Source organism: Vulpes vulpes, chromosome 12, assembly GCF_048418805.1.
Source record: "Vulpes vulpes isolate BD-2025 chromosome 12, VulVul3, whole genome shotgun sequence".
NCBI classification, from domain to species: domain Eukaryota; kingdom Metazoa; phylum Chordata; class Mammalia; order Carnivora; family Canidae; genus Vulpes; species Vulpes vulpes.
In genome coordinates this window covers 145,833,294-145,857,524 of record NC_132791.1, presented here as the reverse complement: position 1 = coordinate 145,857,524, position 24,231 = coordinate 145,833,294, and the positions used below count along the sequence as shown (strand labels likewise).

Below are 24,231 nucleotides of genomic sequence, written 5' to 3'. Positions count from 1 at the left end.
TAGTCCTTGCCTATGTAACAAATTATCATGGATTGGATCATAAATTTAAGGGCCAGATCTCATAAGTTCTGATTTCAAGTCTCTTATTGGCATAACCATATGTCCCCCATTTCATACTACAAGATTGCACTGATACAATTTCCCAAAGGACCATATGTTTTAAGTGATACCTATCTTCCCCTAATCTGTAAAATTCTAGCTAACTGTTCTGTGTTTCCAGTTCTAACTAACTGCACTATTTGGATATGTTTGATTTTTGTTATGCATAGGGACTTGGCAATTAATTAGCTAAAACAAACTATGTTCTCCATTTAAGAATTTTATTCCTTGTACTTTTGCTACCAAGGCCCTGGATCATAGCCCTTTAGATACTTCTGTTTCCATCTGAAGGAACATACTTAACAGTCCCTCTTTGATCAGTATGCAGGCTGCTTTCCACATTTGTACTCTAGTAGGTTAACTATCTGTTTAATTATTATCCATTTTTATAAAGCTGTGTTCTCTCCAGGCCACTTGCTGTTCTTTTCCTTATTCCCGAAATAGCATTCCTTTTAAGCAGCAAGTATAGGCCAATAAATCTTTATCCCTAGTATGACTCATTGTATTAGGGTCAAATGTGGCTTGTCTTATAACTTCCAGATCTATGTCAACTTTCTCAATATTCATTTAGAGCATTTTGACCAGTACTAGTTCCTTGAACAAATATGTTATTATCATAGAATGTGTATTGCTTAACTACAGGTTGAATATATATTTTGGAACCAAAAATGTTGAGTTCCCCATATAGGTACTAGTAATATCCAAATATATTTTGAGTATGTGCATCTTTGGGTGGAGGTCCAATACACTGTCAGAATTTTGAAATGTTAAGAATTACTGTTCCCAGGATCATTCCTGGCATCATTAATGCCAGTTGTTTAGTGGATCACTCATTTCTCAAATATCCATTGCCATATTACTTTCCAAGATTGAGAGTATTGGAGGAACATATTTATGTGGGAAAAAAATTATGTCCTTGGGGCATTGTCAAGCAATAGAAAATATTAGTCTAACTCAGGAGCAAGATTAGCTGTAGAGATGCTGATTTGTAGTCTTGAGAGAGAAAATGATAGTTGAGTTTTCTATAGATAGGAAAATGGAATCCCCAAAGGAGTTTCTAGAATGAGAAAAGGACAGCATTTGAAAGGAGGAGGAAGACAAAGAACAAGCAAAGACAATGGAGCTTGAGCAGCCCTGATAATACAGGAAGAAGACCTGAGTTAGAAAAGATGGAGCAGTTAAACTTAAAGCTATAGCTGCTATCTGGTCACTTTGTTTTCCTTTTGTCAGTAGACCAGTAAGCAAAAAAGATGTTGCCATATTGAAAAGGTTAATGGACTTTAATCATTAAGAGAATTTAAGACTACTGCTAACTAATGGGTTAGGAAGCATAAATACCCTAAACAGGTCACAGAGGAATGAATGGTGAGCAAAGCCACTTCTACTTCTATACCTTGGCTCCCTGACACATGTATTTTCCTACCTGAGGCTATATAACCACGTAGCGGTGTTTGATTTAAAGTGTATACCTCATCCTAAAGGGTAATGCCCCATCCTACAATGGTGTCATCTCCCTACTGGCACCTCAGTGGCAACCTAGAGTCCATTCCTTTCTAATGGAACTTCTAGACAGTGTGGTAGTCGTAGGAGCAGTGTACCCCTCAGTTATTTATTTTCCACCATTTCTCCTCTGCTGTAAAGTGATTCCTTGGTCCAGGTTGATATTATGTGGGATTCCAATCTGGTCATCAATATTCAAATTCTTGAGTATTGTGGGTAAGGCAAACCCAGACCAAGACTGTATGTTTGTCCTGACTAGATTAAATACAGATTTTTCCTGAGTGGAAAGTGTCCTATATAGTCAATTTGCCACCAAGTGGTAGGTTAGTCTCCTTGAGGGATGATTTTTGCAATGTTCTGTGTTGCTGCCAGGTCCAAAATAAAGCAGCAGTAATTACTAGATAAGCTTTCAAGAGGAGGAGTCCATTATGCAATTAGATCCATTCATATTCTCCATCTCTACCACTCTGGCCACTCTATTTATAAGACTGTTGATGCATCTACAAGATGATGCATCTACAAGATGGCCACAGAGTCTGGCTGACATTTACTGGCTAAATCAGCTTGATGTTTTTAAGGTTTCTTTTGCAGTGGATTCTCTCTGGTTGGCATAGAAACATGCCATAGGACAATTCCACACTTGGTATCCATTCCCATGGGCCCATCCACATGCCTTTTACCCAGACCTTCTTATACCTAGTCTTAAAATATTGCTTGTTCCAAGGGTCCTGATCAGTCAGACAGCCAAGTTCATTAGACCATATATCCTAATGCCAGGCCACTTTTTCTTTCCTTAACTTATTTTTCAGGGCTACTCTGTAGTGTAACAGCAATTTATTTTCAGCTTACACCCACATACTGGACTCTATTCATGTATCAATGTTGGAGTTTTCCATTCTTCATCAACAAGTTGTACAAAACCCTCCATGAGTACATAGGTGTGAAATAGGGGAGAGACATTGCTGTAGCAGTGACAGATGACATGGGAATTAGGAGTACAGATTTGTGCGGTTCTCTTGTGATCTCTGGACCTATTCAAATTTGATCCCAGGTGTGTCACATCCCTATTATGGTGGATTGCTGCTAGGGCCACCTGACCTTATCATTTGTTGGGTCTGTTAGTATCACCAGTGTGCCAGTAAATGTTTAATTATCATCTCTGAAAAAAAAAAAACACCTTAGTTTGTGGCTTTTGCTGAATTTTGTATTGTAAATATTCCCACCCACTGCTGATTTCAAGCTGCCAAAATGGTGTCACGGAGATGTGCTGGTATAAACTCTCTCTAGCACATCACTGTATCTCACTGGTTATAGAGGTTTTGGCCACTTGATGTCACTTGGGGTCCTGTGGTTTGATGCTCAATGTCATGGTAGGAGTGGTATGTCAATAGTTGATACTTTTCTGCCACAGATGTCATAGCTTTTCTCTAGAACCCTGGGAATGTGTACTGTATATAACATATTTTGCTACCATAAACAATTCTAGTACTGTGAGTGATGTGGACCAATCAAGAATCCTAGACCTTATGCAGTACCTTTCCTTACCTTGGGTTCCACTCAAAACTAATAACTTTCTACATCATCTGACGAATGGGTCATAGTAGTATTTTCAGACATGTTAAATGCTGCCTCTAGGCTGTCTTAAGGAAGCCTGTCAAGCATTTTGGTTCGTTTTAGTCCTAGGAGTTGCAAAGTAATAACTTATGCTTTATTTTTGAATATACCAAGAAGCCCAGAACACTGGGCCCCTAGGAACTATACCTATGTAGCAGGATTCTAATTCTGGGTTTTGTCTCCTTCTGGAACATGCATGTCTACTTTCTAAGTAGCATGTCTTGCTACTTCCTGCTTATCAGGTAGACTAACATGACATCATCAAGATAGTGGGCCCATGTGATTATTTGTATAATGTTCAGATGACCAAAGGCTCTCCTGACCATATTGTGACAGAGAGAAAGAGAATGGACATAGCCCAGCGACAAGACTGTAAGCGTGCTCTGTTATCAGTCCATGTGAATGTGAGCTTCTTCTGATTCTTTTTCCTTGATAAAAATGAGAAAGAAAACATTTGCCAGTTCAGTGGTGCCATACCAAGTAGCCAACACTATTAAGCTGATCTGGTAAAGATACCACATCTGGTAAAGCAGCTGTAATTGAGATGAATGCTTGCTTAACTTGTGGTGGTCAGTTATAGTCTTCTTCCTGTAGACTCTTTAGTTTCAAAAGGGACAAGACTAGTACATTAATAGGGCCCTACTTGGGACCACCACTGCTATATCCTTTAAGATTTTGAGGGTGGCACTGATTCTTGCCATCTTTTGAGATGCTATTGTGGGTTGAATTGTATCCCCCAAGAGTTGTTTTGAAGTCCTAACCCCTTGTATCTATGAATGTGATTATATTTTGAAATAAGGTTATTCCAGGTGTAACTAGTTAAGATGAGATCATACTGGAGAAGGGTGGGCCCTTAATAGGAGAGATGTCCTTATAAGAAGATGGAGATTTATTTATTTATTTATTTATTTATTTATTTAAATTTATTTTTTATTGGTGTTCAATTTGCCAACATATAGAATAACACCCACTGCCTATCCCAAGTGCCCACCTCAGTGCCCATCACCAACTCACCCCCACCCCCCGCCCACCTCCCCTTCCACCACCCCTAGTTCATTTCCCAGAGTTAGGAGTCTTTCATGTACTGTCTCCCTTTCTGATATTTCCCACTCATTTTTTCTCCTTTCCCCTTTATTCCCTTTCACTATTTTTTATATTCCCCAAATGAATGAGACCATATAATGTTTGTCCTTCTCCAATTGACTTATTTCACTCAGCATAATACCCTCCAGTTCCATCCACGTCGAAGCAAATGGTGGGTGTCGTTTCTAATGGAAATTTTGACACAGATACAGACATTCAGGGAAGATAGGTAAAGGGGAAAGAGACTGAGGCAGAGACTCGAGTTATGCTACTACAAGCCAAGGAATGCCTGGGGGCTGCCAGAGCTGGAAGAGGCAAGAAGGGATCCTGCTTTACAGGCTTTGGATGATGGCTCTGCTGACTTCGTGGTTTCAGACTTCTAGCCATTGGAACTATGAGAGAATTTCTCTTGTTTAAATGCACCCGGTTTTTGGTACTTTGTTATAGCAGATGTGACACAAATATTTTTTAAGAATGATTATCCTCCTGGAGGGATGGTAGGAGTACTTTCAGGATCTTTCACATGGCTTTCCTACAACAACAGCTCTGACTTTCCAATTCAGAGAACAAGGTTAGAATTCTGCTAATTGCTAAGTGTATTCATTCCAATTATGTGTTTGGAAACCAGGGAAATGATCATCAGTATTCACTGTAAGACAAATGTCGTTGGGTCTCAGTTTCTTAACTGACTTCCGTATACCTCTACTTTTAATCAAAGGTCATGATAGTATTTAGGATCTTTGGCTCTCAGTTCAATTTGTATTAAAGAGTTTTCAAAGATCTGAGCAGTCTATAGAACTAGCTGTGGTATTGCCAGATCTTTCCTTTTCTTTAGTTGATGTGTTCTGGGTCAGAGAACTGGGTGTGTGAACACAGATCTTCATTGAAGGTGGCTGACTTCAAACTTTTGCTCATGTGTTCTTTTTTTTTTTAAAGATTTTATTTATTTATTCATGAGAGACACACACACAGAGGGAGGCAGAGACACAGGCAAAGAGAGAAGCAGGCTCCATGCAGGGAGCCCGATGTGGGACTTGATCCCTGGACCCAGTATCACGCCCTGAGTCAAAGGCAGCCGCTCAACCGCTGAGCCACCCAGGCGTCCCAGCTCATGTGTTCTTGATCGCCATTGCATGTATGTGTGTATACACACGTGTATACATGTACATATACACATGTACCTTTTATTGACTGTGTATCTATCTTGGTCTTAGGGATGAAATGTTTTATAAGCCATTTTCATAAATTTCTATGAGTCAGGCCTCGCTGACTCATTCTGAACTTGTTGCAGTTTATAGTAATTTTTTCTGCTTTCCTTCTAAGGGGTATATGCTGCCACTGACCTCCGCTATTCTTGGATTCTATCATCCCCATTGCTATTAGGGAATGCTGTACTAAATAAGATCTCCTGTCATTATTCCCAGCCTGTCATTATTTCCATTATTCCACATTGAATGATGTGATGTCTTTCTAGCCCCTCTGCTTTGATATAGGGAATGTCTCCTTTGACTTCCTAAGGACCATGGTCAGCCACAGGATTTTTTATCTGATAGAGTGGACCTTATGCATGCTTCTCTGAGCTTTTAAACTTTTCTCCATACTTTGATATAGCAGTTGTGGCATCTCTATTTTGTTTAATATAGGCCTTTGCTTTTTTCAAATGTTCAAGGGTGATTCCAACAGCCTATTACAACTGGCATCAGCACCTTTTCTGGGGTATTGAATCTTGTATCACTGGAAAGTACCACGATATTGACAACTCTCCCTAATTCAGCTTTATTTCCTGTTTCCTCTTGACCTAGCCCCCACCAGGAACCATTCCTATTTCCTGATAGTGGGATATCCAGATTGGGATCATTTTAGGCATATACTTCCTTTTGCTTTAGCTGGCTCAGCATTTCCTAAATCAGGTTATACTGAGATTTGACTTTAATTATGAGCCAAGAGAGAAGGTGAGGCAAATCATGTAATGGGCAAGAAATATCTTCTAAGGCACTTGCCTCATTTGAGGCCTTTGTAGAATTTCAAGCACGTGTGTGTGTGTGTGTGTGTGTGTGTGTGTGTGTTTAGCTCTATCTTCTGATAAGGAGTAACATGCTGGCCATTTCTTTAGGTCTGTAGGATTCAGAATTTGAGATTCTTTTGTTTCTTTTTTCTTTTCTTTCTTTCTTTCTTTCTTTCTTTGAGAGAGAGAGAGAGAGACACTGAGCAGGAATTAACAGGGAGTGGCAGAGGGAGAGGGAGAGAGAATCTGAAGTAGGCTCCGTACCCCACATGGAGCCAGATACTGGTCTTGATATCACAGCTGTGAGATCATGACCTGAGCTGAAATCGAGTTAGATGCTTAATCCCCTGAGCCACCCAGGTGCCCCAGGATTTGAGATTACTAATCGTGTCTACACGGATAACCCCTTCCAAGTGTCAGGTTCCCACTTCTTCCTTTTAAAGGCTCTGAGTTTGTATAAGAGATTTGTCAGGTCTGGGATTCCACCTTTCCTGAGGCTCTGCTAACCATTAAGTCCTGTTCTTATTCTGCTGTGACTGCTATCCCACTACAGGAGCAGAAATGCACTTTAAATGCTGCTATGGAGTCCCTCTTACTGTCACACTTTGATTTAAATTGTTCATTATACACCCGAGCCTACCATTTTCTCTTTTTAATCAGTGGTACCTAGCAACAAATAACCAGTTCCACGGTTCTTACAGTTATTACTTTTTCATACCTCTAAAACACCCAGGATATTGTTCCAGCTGTTGTGGCCCCTTCCACTTTTATCCTATCACTGATTGTCTTAGGTGGAAGCCAGACAAATGTCCTAGCATTCCAAGGACTATCCATGTTTTGCATATTCCTGGTGATGGGATTCTCATTGCTGTCCCAGCCAGAAAATGGTCCAATCCTAAGATTCCTATACTTAGAGTCTGCTTCCTAGGAACATTTCTGGTATTAACTGTTTTAGACTGGGTTCTTAGAACAAACCTGAGATAAGAATTCTTGTTTAAGTGCTTATTGGGAATATGCTTTTAGGAAAAGAGAGGTGAGGGAAACAGAGCAGGGCAGGAAAAATAACAAGCACGAATGTGGTCTCAGGAGAGATTGGTTTCAGTCTGATCCCAAAGATACTCCAGAGTACAAGTGGGATGACAAAGCCAGTGCTCTCACACTGGAGCAAGTGGGCTGACTTTTGTATTCCATGCCAGTGGGTCATTGGCCAAGTCAATTCTGGTTGGGAGTGGGGAGAAGCATAGCTTCTCCAACAAGGTGCTCCCATTCGGTCCAGGACATTCCTCTATATTTTTATCTCCAACAATCACAGCAAATGGGACAGTGGTACACCAGCCAGAGGAGGGGATGGGGCAGACATGGATCCACAGCATCCACCACAACAATGTAGAGCTATTATGAACTGCAATGATCAGCAAATTTTTGGAGTTATTCTGTGTCTAAGGTAAAAAAAATGTATTTCTTTAAACTGTTTAGAAATCTACTCTAGGCGTCAGTAGGAAGGTTGTATTTATCTACCCCTCTTTTCAGTGGAATTACACTCTCAATCCCGCTGATTATAAAACCCAAATTTCCAAATCACCATCTTTGACTAAAGATCCTCATGCAAATGAGATCTCCCCTCCTAGTCTGCTGTCAACTTGTAGAGTCCCCAAATTGAGAATGTTATTTCCCACTGTGACCTTGGTTTATTTCATAATTTTTTCTCTTCCTCTCCCCCTACTTTAAAAAAATATTTTATTTATTTATTTGAGAGAGAGAGAGAATAAAAGAGAGATTGATCAAGAGCAGGGGCGAAAGGCAGAGGGAGAAGCAGACTCCCTGCTGAGCAGGCAGATGCCTAACCAACTGGGCCACCCAGGCACCCATTCTCTCCCCTTTTTATCTCTGTTTTTACTATATACTGATTGGAGTGAGAGATTAGGAGAACCAGTTTTTTCAGATACGTTGTCCCATTTGGAATGGCCTTTTTGCTTTCCATGTGCGAGTGAAAATGTCTCCATACTAGGATATATTATTTCTGAAAAGGGAACAGAAAGTCAAAAAGAAAAGCTGAAGGGGATGATCCAAAAAGTAAGGTACTAATGGTTGAGAATGAGATTTTTATTTCCTATATTTTTTAATCTGAGTTTCAGAATTTGTGGGTTTTTTTGCCAGAAAAAAATAAAGTGTAAATTCAGCTCAGGGCTTCAGTGTTTTTAAAGGGTTTATAAATAATCATTGTCTCCTCAGTTGCCAAAAAATAGTATATGATTAGAACCATCCTGTTCTTTATTCTCCAAAGCTCTGAGAACACTGTGGAATAAGTAGCCTATGCTCCAAAAACACCAGAAAAATGGTGGTGCATGCTAATGTGCTTTGAAAACTGCAAATTTACATAAAAAAAGGTATTAAGAGATGCCTGGGAGGCTCAGTGGCTGAGCGTCTGCCTCAGGTCATGATCCCGGGGTCCCCGGATTGAGTCTCACATCAGGCTACCCTCAGGGAGCCTGCTTCTCCCTCTGCCTATGTCTCAGCCTCTATCTGTGTCTCCCATGAATAAATAAATAAAATTAAAAAAAAATTCACATTGTATCATAACTTCACCCCATATGTAAATCCCTTTTTCCAGCCTGAGATTCTTCCTCCCACTTGCTGCAATCCCCTTTTTATTTTCACCTTCTGAGGTATCAAAATTTTGCCCATAATTCTGGTTTGAATTGCTGCTGTAGGAAACAAATTCTGATACTCCAAGATTTGACAACAGAGGGTGCATCTCACTGTGGGGAAAACCATGATGAAAACCTGTGGGCTTCACTCTTGTCTACTGAGATTCTCTTTCCACATGGTATCTCCTTTCCTTAGGATGATATCCTCAAAGTGTGTTTGCCAAGTCAGAGTATTAGCATCAGTAATGAACTTGTTAAAATGAAAGTTATTGGTTCTAACCTAGTCCTATTAGATTAGAAACTCTGGATATGGGGCCCACCGTCTGTGTTTTAAAAACATTCCAGGTAATTCTTTTTTTTTTTAATATTTTATTTATTTATTCATGAGAATACACAGAGAGGAGAGAGAGAAGCAGAGACACAGGCAGAGGGAGAAGCAGGCTCCATGCAGGGAACCCGATGTGGGACTCGATCCTTGGTCTCCAGGATCACACCCCGGGCTGAAGGCGGCGCTAAACCGCTGAGCCACCGGGGCTGCCCCATTCCAGGTAATTCTGAGACTTGCTAAAGTTGGAGAATCACTCTCTGAGGGACTCTCTTATTGATCACCTTTGATACCATTTTTTTCTGGCCATGGGAGTGCTCCCTTATTGAGCACTCAAGCCAAATAAACCCTTAATTGCCATGGCACAGTTGGAACATTTAAACTAACTTTCCTAATGGTTTGTCCATAATAAAAGGAAAATGAATTTCTAGAGTAAAGTATAATTAGACCCGATGATTCATAAAATATAGAAATGTGTTATAGTGGTTAAAAGCACCAGTTTTAAAGTCAGACAAACTATAGCCTTTGAAACCAGCTTATTACTTAATCATATTAAGGGTCTGCATCTGTTAAATGATGGCAATAGTAATGCCTGCCTTTTAGAGTTGTAAAAATTAAGTGAGGTAAAGAAGGTAAAGCAATTAACAAAGCTCCTGACTTATGCAAGGTGTTCAATAAATAGTAACAATTGTATTTTGCTCAGTCGTCATCAGTACATAGCTCCTATTTGCAGTGGATCTCAGCGATGAGTTCTTAGGCCACCTCCACAGGGCACGGAACATTTTTACTCTTAGAGTTCAGAAGGAGCCCTAAGCATGTCTTAGGGTCCTTGGAGTCTAGGCCAAAAGAAATGCAGGGATTCTCTCTCCCTTGTCTGACTCTTATAGTACAAATTGCAGTTCACAGTCTCAATACCCTCCTCTTACCCAGGCTATTGTTTTTGGGAAACATCAGGCCCATCCCCACCATTTACAGGGAGGGCTTGGAGCGAGAGTACAAATTAAAGGCCCACACAACATATATTTATAGTCATAATTTACAGAGCAAGCTAAAAAATGTTTTATCCTCTGTATAGGCAGGATAACAGCCCCCACAAGCCCTGGAACCTGTGACTATGTTACCTTACATGGTAAAGGGAGTTTGCGGATGTGATTAAGTCAAAGACCTTGAGATGGGGAGATTATCCTGGATAATCTGGTCAAAATGTAATCACAAGGGTCCCAGGGTCTTTGTAAGAGGGAGGCAGTAGAGTCCGAGGAAATGCGACAACAAGCAAAAAAGTTAGAGTGGTACGATGCCATGCATGAGAAGTGCAGGCAGCCAGTAGATGAGAGAAAAAGCAAAGAAATAGATTCTCTTCTGGAACCTTCAGGTAGAATGCAGCCCTGCTGACCTATTTTGGACCTTTGAGCTTCAGAATTGTTCGGGTAATACATTTGTGTTGTTCTAAGCCACTAAGTTTGTGATAATTTTTATAATAGTATTAAGGAATCCATAATCCTTCTGCTTTCGTAACAATGAAATAAAAAGAAGTGTGTACGTATGCTTTTATAAGACTGCAAATTGGCAAAATATCAATGATGATTGAGTTTAATGATTATTTTGTGTAGTGAATGGTGTGTGAATGACCCAGTGATACTTAAGTGAATACTAAAAAGAAGATATAATTCCTCAATTATTTTTATTCCATTTCATTTATTTTTCTTGCCTTTATTTCAGCATAATTATGCATTATGTTGTTCAGAGAATTTGTTTTTAATAGACAGGATTGGTAAATTAGACCACTTTTCTTTAGTTATTGTAAGTTATCTTATGATTTAGAGAAATTTGGCTCTGCTAGGCAGTAGCAATAGAATTGTCATTAATACTCTTAAAGAATCTAGATTTAGAAATAAACTATTAATTTATATGTCATATTTACACATTTTAAGGGGATAACAGATGATAAACTATTATGATATCAGGGAAAAAAACCAAAATATTTAATTTAAGCAAATAGATGTGTTTTCTGACATTTATAAAGCAATTTCTAGATGCAAGGAGCTTTATTTAAATTCTTTTTTTTTTCTAATTTTTTTCAATCCTGGGATATTAAAAGAAAATGTAAAAAATAGAGAAGAATGATGCTTACTTTGTTCAAAACTTTGATTTCAAGTGCAGCTATAGGATGACCTGGAGTGGCAGAATATAGTCTCAAGATTATTTGTACACAAATCTTCTTCATTGTTATACAAATATTTTTATCTTCTTTTTCTGATTTTTAAGTATTTTATTGGACTGTCGCTTAGTGGCATATTTCACATGCAGTTTATTTTAATTTGGAAAAAAATTTTCAAGAAATTTAAGAATTATTTTTATTCTTTTAAAAATGAAGTAGCCAAACCCATATCTGTGTTTGTGTTCTAGTAAAGCTTTTGCTGAATCAGCGACAGCAAGCAACAATTCATGTTAAATGATGATGGATTATTCCAAATTTAAAATTAATCACATTTTCACCAAGCATCTTGATTTATTCCTACTTGAGGATACACTGTCATTTTGCTTATTTCTTCTTTGGCATCCTTTATCATGTTTAAATAAAATTTTTGATAGAATTTCATTGGCATTCCCATTGTGTGCCAAGAGTGGTTTTAAGGATAAATTTGATATGTATCTTATTAAGATGCTTTATTTTGGGTAGACCTGTACAGTATTGTATATACTATTTGAATTGCTCATAGATAGTCATTGTTAACAGCCCAGTTGTGACTGCGTCTTCCAGTAATAGGTTCATACTATGCACTAGCTGTACATGGCCCAAAGAATGCCACAATTATGTGTTGAACGCTTTTCTCTTGCCAGCTATTTAGCATGAATAGCAAAGACCTATCCTCAATAATATTTCAAATTATTTAAATAAACTGGAAATATATTTGATATCTTTGAGAATTTTATTAATTTTATTAAACATGTTGTGAAACAAAAACTATTAAAAATTCTAGAGCACAATGTTTATCTGGTTGCCAATTTAAAAAAATCTGCATTACACTTCATGCATTTTACATCTAGGTTTCCATATATACCAATTTATTGTTAATATGGATTGCTTAATATTGCATAATTCTCCATAGTTTCCACGTGCAGCTGTTGAAAATACCACCCCAGTTTGTAAGTACCTTGAGAACAATGAGCAGGGACACAGAGAGAAGTAGGAAAATGGACACTTGGTGTGGCTGGAAAATGATATGAGACTGCATTCTTTCTGTATGAGAGGATATTTTTAAGTAATTTGACTTTTCTTTTACTTAAATCCTTCTCCATATTCTGAAACTATGTCTGTCTCAACGTCAGTCACAGATTGTTATTGATACATGTTATTGATACATGTCTCCCTGGCGCACTTGTGCAAGATTTCCTCCAAGAGGTATGCATTGGCTTCCAGGGTATGGACACATCAAACTTTACTAGAAAACATTAAATAATTTTTCAGTCTTAAGTATGAAGACACAAGGAGGTTTTATCTTCTCTTTCGGGCATGGAGTTTATGAACTACCCTCTAGAGTTAAGCGTGGTATTCAGTGGGGGAACATCCATCCACCTTTTTAAGGGGTATTCTGTTCTCTACCCACAGAAATGTGTCATCCCCCTATTGCCTGCAAAAATTGGTGATGGCAACAAAGGCATAATCCATTGACTGCAGAACAACATAATGAGCCACATGGCACTTCTGTGCAGGCTAACACACACACACACACACACACACACACGCACGCACACACACACAGAGTGAAGAATTTGAGTAAGTTGCTCAAGCTTGTGTTAGTAACTGTGAGACTCAGGATTCAAGCCCAGGTTTGGCTTCACACAAAGCTTGTTCTGGTACTCCAGCCTGTTTCTTTAAGAGCAGTATTTATACTTCTTTCTCTCATTTTTTTTTTCTCTTTCTCTCATTTAATTGTCCAGCAACTTAGCTATACCAGTTCATATTTTGTCACTCAAAACCAGTTCATTTTTTGCTCCTTTGGGGAAGGCCTCTTGATCTCCTTTGGATTTTATAAACATAATTCTGATGTTAGCACACGATTTAGTCATCCTGTGGGTTATATACTAGCCCCCTACTGATCTTTGAGGACAAGGAGGATCTTACTCATTTCTGCATATCTGAGACCTAACAGAGTGTGTGGAATACATTAGGAGCTGAACAAACAATTTTTAAGTTAAATGGAACAATAAGAAAGTTACTGATTTTAAAAAAGAAATCTACCACCGCTGGAATTCAGCAAATACAGAATCATAAGTTATGGGCATGACATTCAGAAATCACTCAAATGTCTTTGGGTTCCAGACTGATTAGCTGCTGGGATATTTTAAGAGGAATCCTGAGACAATTCCACAGTTTTCTTCAGTTATTCAGATACGGGCTATTCCATCCTGTCAGCAATTTCTTCCTGATATTTAACCTGAAGCAGTACTTCTAAACGATGTGCAGCAACTCTGAAAGAGAGGCTGTAATTGCTAAAATTTCATTCTGACTCCTGGGGTATATTTTAAGATTTGAGAATATTAAACTCAGCACATTTTTAAAGGGCAGTATTTTTAGTTTTTGGGCAAATGGTCCTGCTTTAATTCAGGAAACAAAAGGTGTAGGTTTAACTAGCAGTGATAACTAGCACCTTCCTTTTCCTCTCTAAACATTTTCCACCAACCATTCTCCTCTTCAAGCAGAATTGTTCACTCTTTCCTTCCTCCATGTTCTCAAAGCCTTTTCATTTAAAACACAGACGTGTACGTCTGCAGGCACACACATATACACACAGATATCACATTACATATAAATGCTATTTTAGATGCAGATTGTAGAAGGAGATATAGATAATAGTTCCTTCAGTTTCTGAAGATTTCGTCCTATGTGATTCTCTAATGACTTAACACTGATGTAGAGACTTTTAGTAAATGTTTGTGAAATATCTGGATAATAAGTGAGATAAAGTGAGGTGGAGCTTGACATAAACATGCTACTTTTGTTTTTATTGTGAATGTTATTGATACATGTCTCCCTGGTGCACTCGTGCAAGATTTTCTCCAAGAGATATGCATTGGCTTCCAGGGTATGGACACAGCAAACTTCACTAGAAAACACTAAATAATTTTTCAAAGTGTGTGAAAGATCCTGCCAGCAGTGTATACAAACTCCTATTTATCGATACACTATCTGGCCCTTGATAGTGTCAGACTTCTTAATCTTTGCCAATCTAGTTGATATGTAATGGTATCACATTGTAGGTTTAATTTGTTTACATAATTACTAATGAAGTTGAACAGTTTTTCAAAATTTTTGAAATTTACCATTTTAAAAGACTATTTTTACAGCAGTATTAGGTTTGCAACAGAATTGAGATAGAGGTATAGAGATTTCTCTTATATCCTCTGTCTCCCTCCATATGCAGAGCCTGCCTCATTATCAACATCACTCATCAGAATGGCACCTTTTCTTAAACCAAGGATGAACCTACATTGACACATCATAATTATTCAAAGTCCATAATTTCCCTTAGGGTTTACTTTTGGTAAGTACATCTGTGGGTTTGGACAAATGTTTAATGACATGTATCCATTATCATGATGCCATATAGATTATTTGCCCTAAAATTCTCTATGCTCTGCCTATGTATCCAAGAGCCCTGTAGCCAAAGCCATCTCTTTACTGTTGCCATAGTTTTGCATTTTCTAGAAGGTCATATAGTTGGAATCATATATTATATAGCCTTTTGGATTATCTTCTTTCATTTATATATATACATTTAAAGTTCTTTCATGGTTTTTTTGATAGCCTGATAGCTCATTTCTTTTTAGCACTGATTAATATTCCATTGTCTGGATATCCTCAGTTTATTTATTCATTTATCTGCTTAAGGGCATCATAGTTGCTTCCAAGTTTTGACAATTATGAATAAAGCTGCTGTAAACATTATGTGTAGGTTTTTGAGTGAACATAAGTTTGCATATCCTTTGGGTAGATACCAAGGAACATGATTGCTGGATTATACAAGAACATGTTTAGTTTTGTAAGAAATTGCCAAAATGTCTTCCAAAGTGACTATACCATTGTGCCTTCCCAGTGGTAATGAATGAGAATTCCTGTTACTCTACATTCTTACAAGCATTTGATGTTGTCAGTGTTCTGGATTTTGGCCATTCTCATAGGCCTGCAATGGCTTTTTATTGTTGTTTTAATTTGCATTTTCCTGATGATACATATCTCCTCATATGCTTATTTTCCATCTTCATATTTTCCTTGGTGAGGTGGCTATTATGGTCTTTGGCTCATTTTTATTTTTAAGTTTTTAAAAAAGATTTAATTTATCTGAGACAGAGACAGAAAGACAGAGCATTTGTGCATGAGCATGAACAGGGAGAGGCAGAGGGGAAGGGAGAAAGAATCTGAGCCTGAGCCTGAGGCCGGGTTTGATCCCAGGAACCGAAGATCATAACCTGAGAGGAAATCAAGAGTCAGACACTTAATCCACTGAGCCACCAAGGCACCCCTTTGGCCCATTTTTAAATTGGGTTATTTTCTTACTGAGTATTAAGGGTTCTTTGTATATTTTTGGGTAATAGCCTTTTATCAGGTATCTGTTGCAAATATTTTCTATCAGTCTCTGGCTTTTCATCTAGTTCTTTTGACATTGTCTTTGGCAGAGCAGGAAATTTTAATTTTAATGAAGTCCAGCTCATCCATTTTTTTTTTCATGCATTTTTGTCTTCAGTGTTCTATCTAAAAAGTTATCACCACACTCAGAGTCATCTACATTTTCTCCTGTGTTATCCTTTAGGAATTTTATAATTTTTCATTTTATATCCAGGTCTATTTTGAGTTAATTTTTGTGAAAGTCTAAGATTCACTTTTTATATATATATCTTCAGTTTTATCAGCATCATTTGTCACATGCTTTCTTGGGGGGAACCTGATCCAAAACAGTCTTGTTTATAAAAGTGTTTAGAACTAACATGGCTCCTCTCCCCTCCAAAGAGTACATATTTAAAATATTTACACATGTCATAAATTTTTCCTGGGAGCCATGTAGAAATCCTCGAACTTTAATCATTCTTACATCATCTTTACATCATTATTTCATTCAATGAAAAATCAAGATCCTAGAGTTGAAATAACTCAGCAGAGGTCCAACTCAACTTTAGTCTCTTCTCACCTCCAGCTGAAGGGAATTGAACTGTAACCTTTTTTTTTTAAAATTTTAATTTAATTTAATTTAATTTAATTTAATTTAATTTAATTTTTTAAAGATTTATTTATTTATTTATTTATTTATTTATTTATTTATTCATGAGAAACACAGAGAGAGAGAGAGAGGCAGAGACACAGGCAGAGGGAGAAGCAGGCTCCCTGCAGGGAGCCAGACATGAGACTGGATCCTGGATCTCCAGGATCTGGGCTGAAGGCAGCCCTAAACCACTGGGCCATCCGGGCTGCCCTAAACTGTGACCTTGAATGTGTCTGTAAGTTCTGTTATTCAAGCAGTCTGTGGTTCCTTTACCTTTAAGACCAAGGCACTTACCAGCCTTTAGTGCTTTGCTCCCTCTATGCCTCTTTGCTGTATCTGTTCTTTCTTTGAGTACTTCCAGAAGTTTCTTCAGCTGGTTCAGAGCTGTGACTATAAAATAAAGAGTACGGAGAAGATAGCCAAGGCATAATAACAAAGAAATTTAATATAATCTGCTTGTTTGCTTTCAGTAACATCCTTACACGCAGTGGACATGGAGGTAGATGCAGGGCCAGCTTCATGAGCCTGTGATAAATCAGAGTCCCATATTTGAGAGGGCCCAGCTCTTGCTTTAGTGCTTTGCTCCTGTCTTGAAATTCATAATCATTTTTGAACAAGGAGCCCCACATTTTCAATTTGCCTCACAAATAATGTAGCTGGTCCTGGGTACACAATTTGGTATAATAAAAGGAACATGGGTGCCCGGGTGGCTCAGTCAGTTCTGCCTTTGGCTCATGTCATGATCCCGGGGTCCTGGGATTGAGGCCCGTGTAGGGCTCCCTGTTCAGTGGGGAGTCTGCTTCTCCCTCTTCTTCTGCCCCTCCCTCTGCTTGTGCTTGTGCTCTCTCCCTCCCTCTCTGTCAAATAAATAAAGAAAATCTTAAAAAAAAAAAAAAAGGAGGAGCATAGCCCTTAGAAACCTGTAAGATGTAGAATGGAATCCAGCCTTTGTTCCCTATGTTGTATGGCCTTAGACAGGATTCTTAAACCCTCTGGACCTCTTTTCTTATTGAGTATATATTGATGACAGGGCTTATGCATATTGGAAATTTGCTTTAAAAAGTGATTAATAGGGATCTCTGGGTGGCTCAGCAGTTTAGCACCTGCCTTTGGCCCAGGATCGAATTCCACATCAGGCTCCCTGCATGGATCGTGCTTCTCCCTCTGCCTGTGTCTCTGCCTCTCTTTCTTTTCTCTCTGTGCCTCTCATGAATAAATAAATAAAATCTTTTTTAAAAAATAAAAAGTAATTAATAAATATCACTACACTTACTACCATGTGAAAAAATAGAATTAGTGAGGTTAAGCTAGTGAATTCTGGAATCAGATTTGCTGGGTTGGTATTTGAGCTCTGCAATGTACCAATGGGGATGCCTTGGACAAGTTCCTTAAGCATTCTTTGTGTACTATCTGAAAATCATAGGAGTCCTCCATCAATGCTAAATGAGTGAATTGTAGCTTCTCAGCATGATACTTGGTATATAGTATTCATTCAAATGTTAACTGTTAACTGTTTTTAAGAAAGATACTCCAACTCTTTTAAAACATTCATGCTATGGAATAAAATAATCAAAAGGATTTTTTGGAGAAAAAAGGCTGAGAACACATGTGAATAACATCGTAGGGAAGGACAGAAAGCTATAAACCACAGACTAAACTGTGTGGCCTTGTCCATGTAAATTCTGCTTAGCATTCACCTCTGGACCAATCAGTGTGTCCTTGAGAAGAAGGGATGATCTCTTATCAATATGTCCTGGAGAGTTAATTCTGGTGTACTGTTTTACATAGTGTTACCTTTGTAATAGAAAACCTGTGAGCACAGCTTCCCCATGATGCTTGCAAGCTCATTGTCTTCAGTTTTTTTTTAAAGATTTTATTTATTTATTCATGAGAGACAGAGAGAGAGAGAGAGAGAGAGAGAGAGAGGCAGAGACATAGGCAGAAGGAGAAGCAGGCTCCCTGCAAGGAGCCCTATTTGGGACTTGATCTCAGATCCTGGGATCACTCCTTGAGCCGAAGGCAGACGCTCAACTGCTGAGCCACTCAGGCATCCCTGTCTTCAGTTTTATATTCTCCACACCTCATTAGAGGAACAAGACTCCTTCAGTTATAATTTACCTCATTAGTCATCCCAAAGTGAATCAGAGGTCAGGATAAGCTCTGAGAGGGATGTCCAAGCCCTTGCAAAATTTTTCAGGATGGTCCCAAGTTATAATACAGTGAATAACCAAACAAAAGGAGAATAAGAATCTTTGGTTTTGTTTTAAGGCAGACTTGTCCTTCCTCTAAATTACTCTATCCCTGCTGTGGACTGAGCAATATTCCCCTAAAATCTGTATGCTGAAACCCTAATGCCCACTGTGGTGGTATTTGGAGAGAGGGCCTTTAGGAGGTAATTAGAGTTAAATTAGATCATAAGTATGGAGCCCTCGTGATGGGCTTAGTGGCCTTAAAAGAAGAGGAAGAGAGATATTTTTGTCTGCACATGCCCATACTGAGCTAACTGAGGAAGGTGATCTTCTGTAAGCTAAGAAGAGAGCCCCCACCAGAACCCTACTGTGCTGGCATTCTCATCTCATGGGCTTCCAGCCTTAAGTACTGTGAGAGAGAAAAAAAATTGTAGTTAAACTACATAGTCTGTGGTATTTTGTTATAGCAGCCTGAGATAAGATTATCCCCCAACCAGTTTTTTTTTTTTTTTAAGATTTACGTATTTATTCATGTGAAACACAGAGAGAGGCAGGAGGCATAAGCAGAGAGAGAAGCAGGTTCCCTAGGGGGAGCAAGACTTGATCCCAGGACACCCACTGAGCCACCCAGGGACCCCTAAGATGATTCCTTTTGACAATTTTCTTCCATCATGTATTTTTATTTCATATTCTCATTTGGATTGATGTTCTCTGAGCACTAATTGATTAATTACTAGAAAGATTCAGGAAAAAATTGAATGGATCTTCCCCTATAAGAGTGTCAAGAAAGTATTTCCTTTCTGTTGTGGGTTGAATTGTGTGTCCCAAAACATAGATCGAATCCTAAATCCCTGTATCCATCAGTGTGACTATATCAGAAATAGGGGCTTTGTGGTTGTAGTCAAGATGCTGCCCTAATCCAATGTGACACCTAATCCAATGTTACTTGTGTCCTTATAAATGAAGAGGAAAATGCCACGTGAAGACACAGGCAAGTGGAGGAATGAATGCCTTGTGATGACAGGCAGGTATGGGAATGCTGCAGGTATAAGCCAAGGAATCCTGAGCATCTATGGCCACCATCAAAAGCCAGAGAGAGGCAAAGACATGTTTCACCTAGAATCTCAGAGGGAGCCTGGCCCTGCTGACATCTTAATTTCAGACTTACAGCTTCCAGAACTGTGGATAACATATTCCTGTTTTAAGTTACCTGGTTTGTGGTACTTTGCTATGGAAGCCCTAGGAAACTAGTACACTTGCCTTCTCTCATTCAAGCAGCTTTTTATTCTTGTTTTTAGCCTCTTTTCTGGAGATTGTCATCAGTAGAATTGCTTTCAAAGGAGTAAGATACACAGGCTTGAGGACCTATTAAATCCTCTAGACATTTAGTTTTGTGGAATAAAAGATGACCTGGAGAAAGGTGTTGCAGTGGATATAGAACTCATACCACGATGCTATGTACCCCAGACCCCACACATTCTTTCCCTTATTAACTAAACCCAACTGACCCCAACAAACAAAATGTATATATATATTTGATGGTATATGGGAGGTGATTTCAGTCTATTTCTTGCCAAGTGTGTGACTGATAAAAGGCCACAATGTGTAGACCACCCTCTCAGGTGTAGAGGGAGGTGTATAAACTAGAAAGGACAGTAGACCTAAGTGGCAATTTATATTCCAGATGCTTTTTATTTATGAACTCTCACCCACAATTGCAAACATGTTCTTCTAAAATTTTTTACTGAAATATTTAATTTTATTACTGTATGAGAAAAGGATTATGGAGTATATTTAAATCATCATTTAAAATTTGAGGCCATTTTCACAAGCAGAAATAAATATTCATTTGTTTTATTTTTCAACACAAGGGGGCAGCATTGCCGCACCGTTCATTTCCCAAAGGCCTAACTCGGCTAGGCTATACTTTCTGTAGGTTTAATTATATAGAGCACCTCTTTCAAATAAAGAATCATTTGAGCATTGCACAAAGGTAGATCCAGGATACTTATGAGCCACATAAAATTCGTTTTAGTGCTGGTTTTGAAACCAGTGCCCTTTGATGAGCATTCACACAAATCTTATACATTTTATATTTGCTTCCTTGTTTCTGATTCTGTAACAATCACTTCTAAAAAGAAGAATAGGTAATACTATGTTTTGTGGTGTTTACATGTGATAATTTTCTAGAAATCTGAATCCACTTGTATGGAATTTTCAATCATATTTCTGAAAAGTAGATAGAGTATCAGGAGATAGGTCTGTTTGACCCACAAAGCAGGTGAACTTCCTGTCAGATGTGATTCAACATGTCTGCAAGAGAGAGTAGAATTGGTGCCAAGTTTTCTGGCAAGTCTGAACACGTGAGTGCCCTTGGGGATGGGGAGTAGGAGGGCAATAATAATAGTAGTGGTAGTAATAGTAATAATAGGAAAAAATACCTTTTTTTTGGTTGCTTGCTGTATCTTAGATCCTTTATTTGCTTAACTTATTATTCTTAATACTCTTGTAAAGTAGGTATATTTACTCTCATTTTTATAACGAGGAAGTAGAAACTTACTGAGTTAAGTGATTCACCCCTCTGTTCATGAAACTCATAAGTGGCAGCCCTGACTGCTTTTCCCACTTCTTCACTTTTGCCTCTCCACCAACAGTGAAAGAGACTGAATTCAGTAATTTGACTCCCCCTAAATCTGATTTGATATTAAGACTTCTTCATTCCCTACCCTATCCAGTTCATATGTATAGTTTAATCTAGTCTACTCTGATGATTGATTTTATGTGGTAGTTTTAATGGGCTAAGGAACCTTCAGATAGTTGGTAAAACATTATTTTGGGGGAGTCTGTTAGGGTGTTTCTGGGAGAGATTAGCATTTCAATCAGTAGATTGAGTAAAGATCACTCACATCAGTGTAGGTGGCATTCAATCTTTTGAAGGCCTGAATAAAACAAAAGGCTGAAGAAGGGTAAACTACCTCTCTAAGCTGTGACATCTCCTCCTGCATTTGGATATCCATGATCATGGGTTTTGGACATGGATTATGGTAATCAGGCCTTTGGACTCAGACTGAGATTACACAATTGGAAATCTTTATTTCTTCTTCCTTCGTCTTCTTCTCCTTCTCCTCCTCCTTTTGCACATACATACCCATTCAATAAATAATGGATATATTTTTAAAATTTACTCTACTTTGTGGCAAGGGGACCAGCCTCTGACTCAGGCCATCTGTAATTCTCAGCAGTGCCCGTTGAGGCCACTAGGTGTCTCTAGAAAGCTTGAATTTAAGAAAAAAGATCCTTGAGAACTTGCAACATGCGGTATGTATAAACTATGAGCCTTGTAAAAACAGGATAATAATGGCTAACCTCTGAACTCAGCTTCCACTTGATACATGCCTATACTTTTGTACTTATCTAATTAGTTCAAATCAATAAACATTTCTTGAGCACCAAATATATACTAGGGAAAACACGCGTTCATTTTGAAATGAGCACTGTTCTAGGCCATGGATATTCAGCAGTGAACAAAGCGAGCTAATCCTTTGCACTCCGGAGTTTGTATTTGTAAGGTTGATAGTAAAGACACTCACATGTAGAAAGTTTGCTAATAACAATAGAGAAGAGAAGAAGAAAAATAAAACTTGGTAAAATGTTAGAGAATGATGGTGGTGGTTATTTTAGAAGGGATTGGCTGGAAGGCTTCCTTGAGAGGGTGAAAACTGAGCAAAAATCTGAGATAAAGGACTGAGCCACGTATCCATCCGGGAAAGTGAGTTCTTAACAGTGGGAACAGAAAGTAAATGCCTTGAAAGATGACAGTGTGCTTATTATGTTTGAGAAACAGCCAGGTGACTGGGAGGACTATGCAATCCGATGGGTTTCCTACATAACTCCTTGTTTCTAGGAGGTAATATCTGTTATGACTCGATATTATGACTCGATAGCTCCTTTCTTAAAGGTGTCCATGATAAGAATGATGGCAATAATTAATTCTTACTGTTTGCTGTGTGCCAGGATAGTCCTTAAAACCCTACCAAAGAAACATAATTATCTCCTGTTATTCAGAGAATCTAAATAGCCTTTCTAAGATAACACATCTAGTAAGTTGGTGAGACAGCACTTGGTCTTGTTTGAAAGTACAGGCTGCAGGGTAATTCAATGGGAAGACGAATGAGCGAAACGTACATAATGATGTGAGGGGGTTATGGAAAGCTACCAAGAGGGGATGACGTGTGACTTGTGCGATGGAAGATGAGGATGAGTTCCTTCAGAGAGTAGGAGATAGTGGTGGGAGTGGAGAACCTCCTGGCAGAAAGAAAGGGTTGGAGGCTTGGAAGAGCATGGTTTCTGCAGGAAATAGCAAAAAACAGTTATATGTGGCTGAAGAATCTGTAACACTAAGTGTGATAGATACGTTCTTGTGCCCACAGTGCCGAGGGTCTGTTCCTGTGACACAGGGCACTTTCCAGCCACGGCTGGTTAGGAAGAGATGGAGCCCCAATTCAAATGCAGCAGAAATCTGTCTTACTAGGGACATACGGGTTGTGTGGCTTGGCTCAAACAGATTGAGTTGGCTGACTGATTCTTTAAGACTTTGAAGCAAGGATACCAAGACTATTGCTACTCCACATATGGCCCTGGAAAAGGGAGGTTATCCAAATTGCGGTGTTCAGGAAGTTATTTGAGGCCCTGTCAAAACTGCTTAGGAAGTTGTCTTTAGAAGAACAACAAAGCAAGTGCAGAGATGAGTGAAGATGGAGCATCATGAGGTCTCTGAGAAGAAGAACCTGGAGTGGAGACCATGACCCCTCATTTCTGCTGCACCTGCTGTTCTCAGCTCTTTAGGCCTCCTGAGGAAGGTCTGTTTCCTGTCCTGGATCCCAGAGATCTCTGTATCCTAAAATTAGGGGAGATCATAGAATTTATGATCCAGAATGGCACACTTTTGAGAGTAAACGTGGATACTATAAATAATAGCAGGCATAATTAGGATGCATACAATTGAGATGGGACATGTTTAACAGCTTGCTCTCCAGGAAATAACAATGACAACAGCAAAAGACCAAAATTTGATTTGTAAGGCTTCCCCCTTTCCGTGGTATAAATACTCCCACCATGGTTGATTCCAAATTCCCAATGTGGTATCGACTGTTTTGAAAAAAATATTGAAAATTCAACAGTCAACTTTCTCAAGCTGTGACAAGCCAGCTCCAGCTCACCCTGGATGCCTACTGCCCTACCTAAAATACTCTCTTCCCCAGGCCCCCTCCCTTGAATTTGTGCTTAGGGTTTTGAGCATATTGGATCCTTGCAACTCCCAAAGTGCTGATGAGAAGAACAGTAGTGCATTTGGACTTGGCACGATAGACATTGGGAAGTCTTCCTACAACGCTCCATTCCAGGTCCTTGTCTGAAGCTTCCTTTCTATTTTCCCATGTGCCCAGCACAGTGAGGAATATACACTAGTCGGTAAACAACCGCTCAATTCATGCTTCAGGTGTCACTCATT

The 24,231-nt window shown here is 38.8% G+C and overlaps 1 protein-coding gene across 6 annotated transcripts in view; it reads left to right on the top strand.

Moving 5' to 3' along the window:
• Positions 1–24,231, top strand: part of PDE4B (phosphodiesterase 4B) — a 530,398-nt gene that overhangs the window by 130,012 nt on the left and 376,155 nt on the right. The window contains exon 1 of one of the 6 annotated variants that reach the window (XM_072730663.1): positions 10,389–10,701. The exons of the other annotated variants lie outside the window; for them this stretch is intronic. The gene's annotated coding sequence lies outside the window, so the exon portion shown is untranslated. Of the gene's footprint in view, positions 1–10,388; positions 10,702–24,231 lie in introns of those variants that run through there. 6 annotated transcript variants of the gene reach the window in all.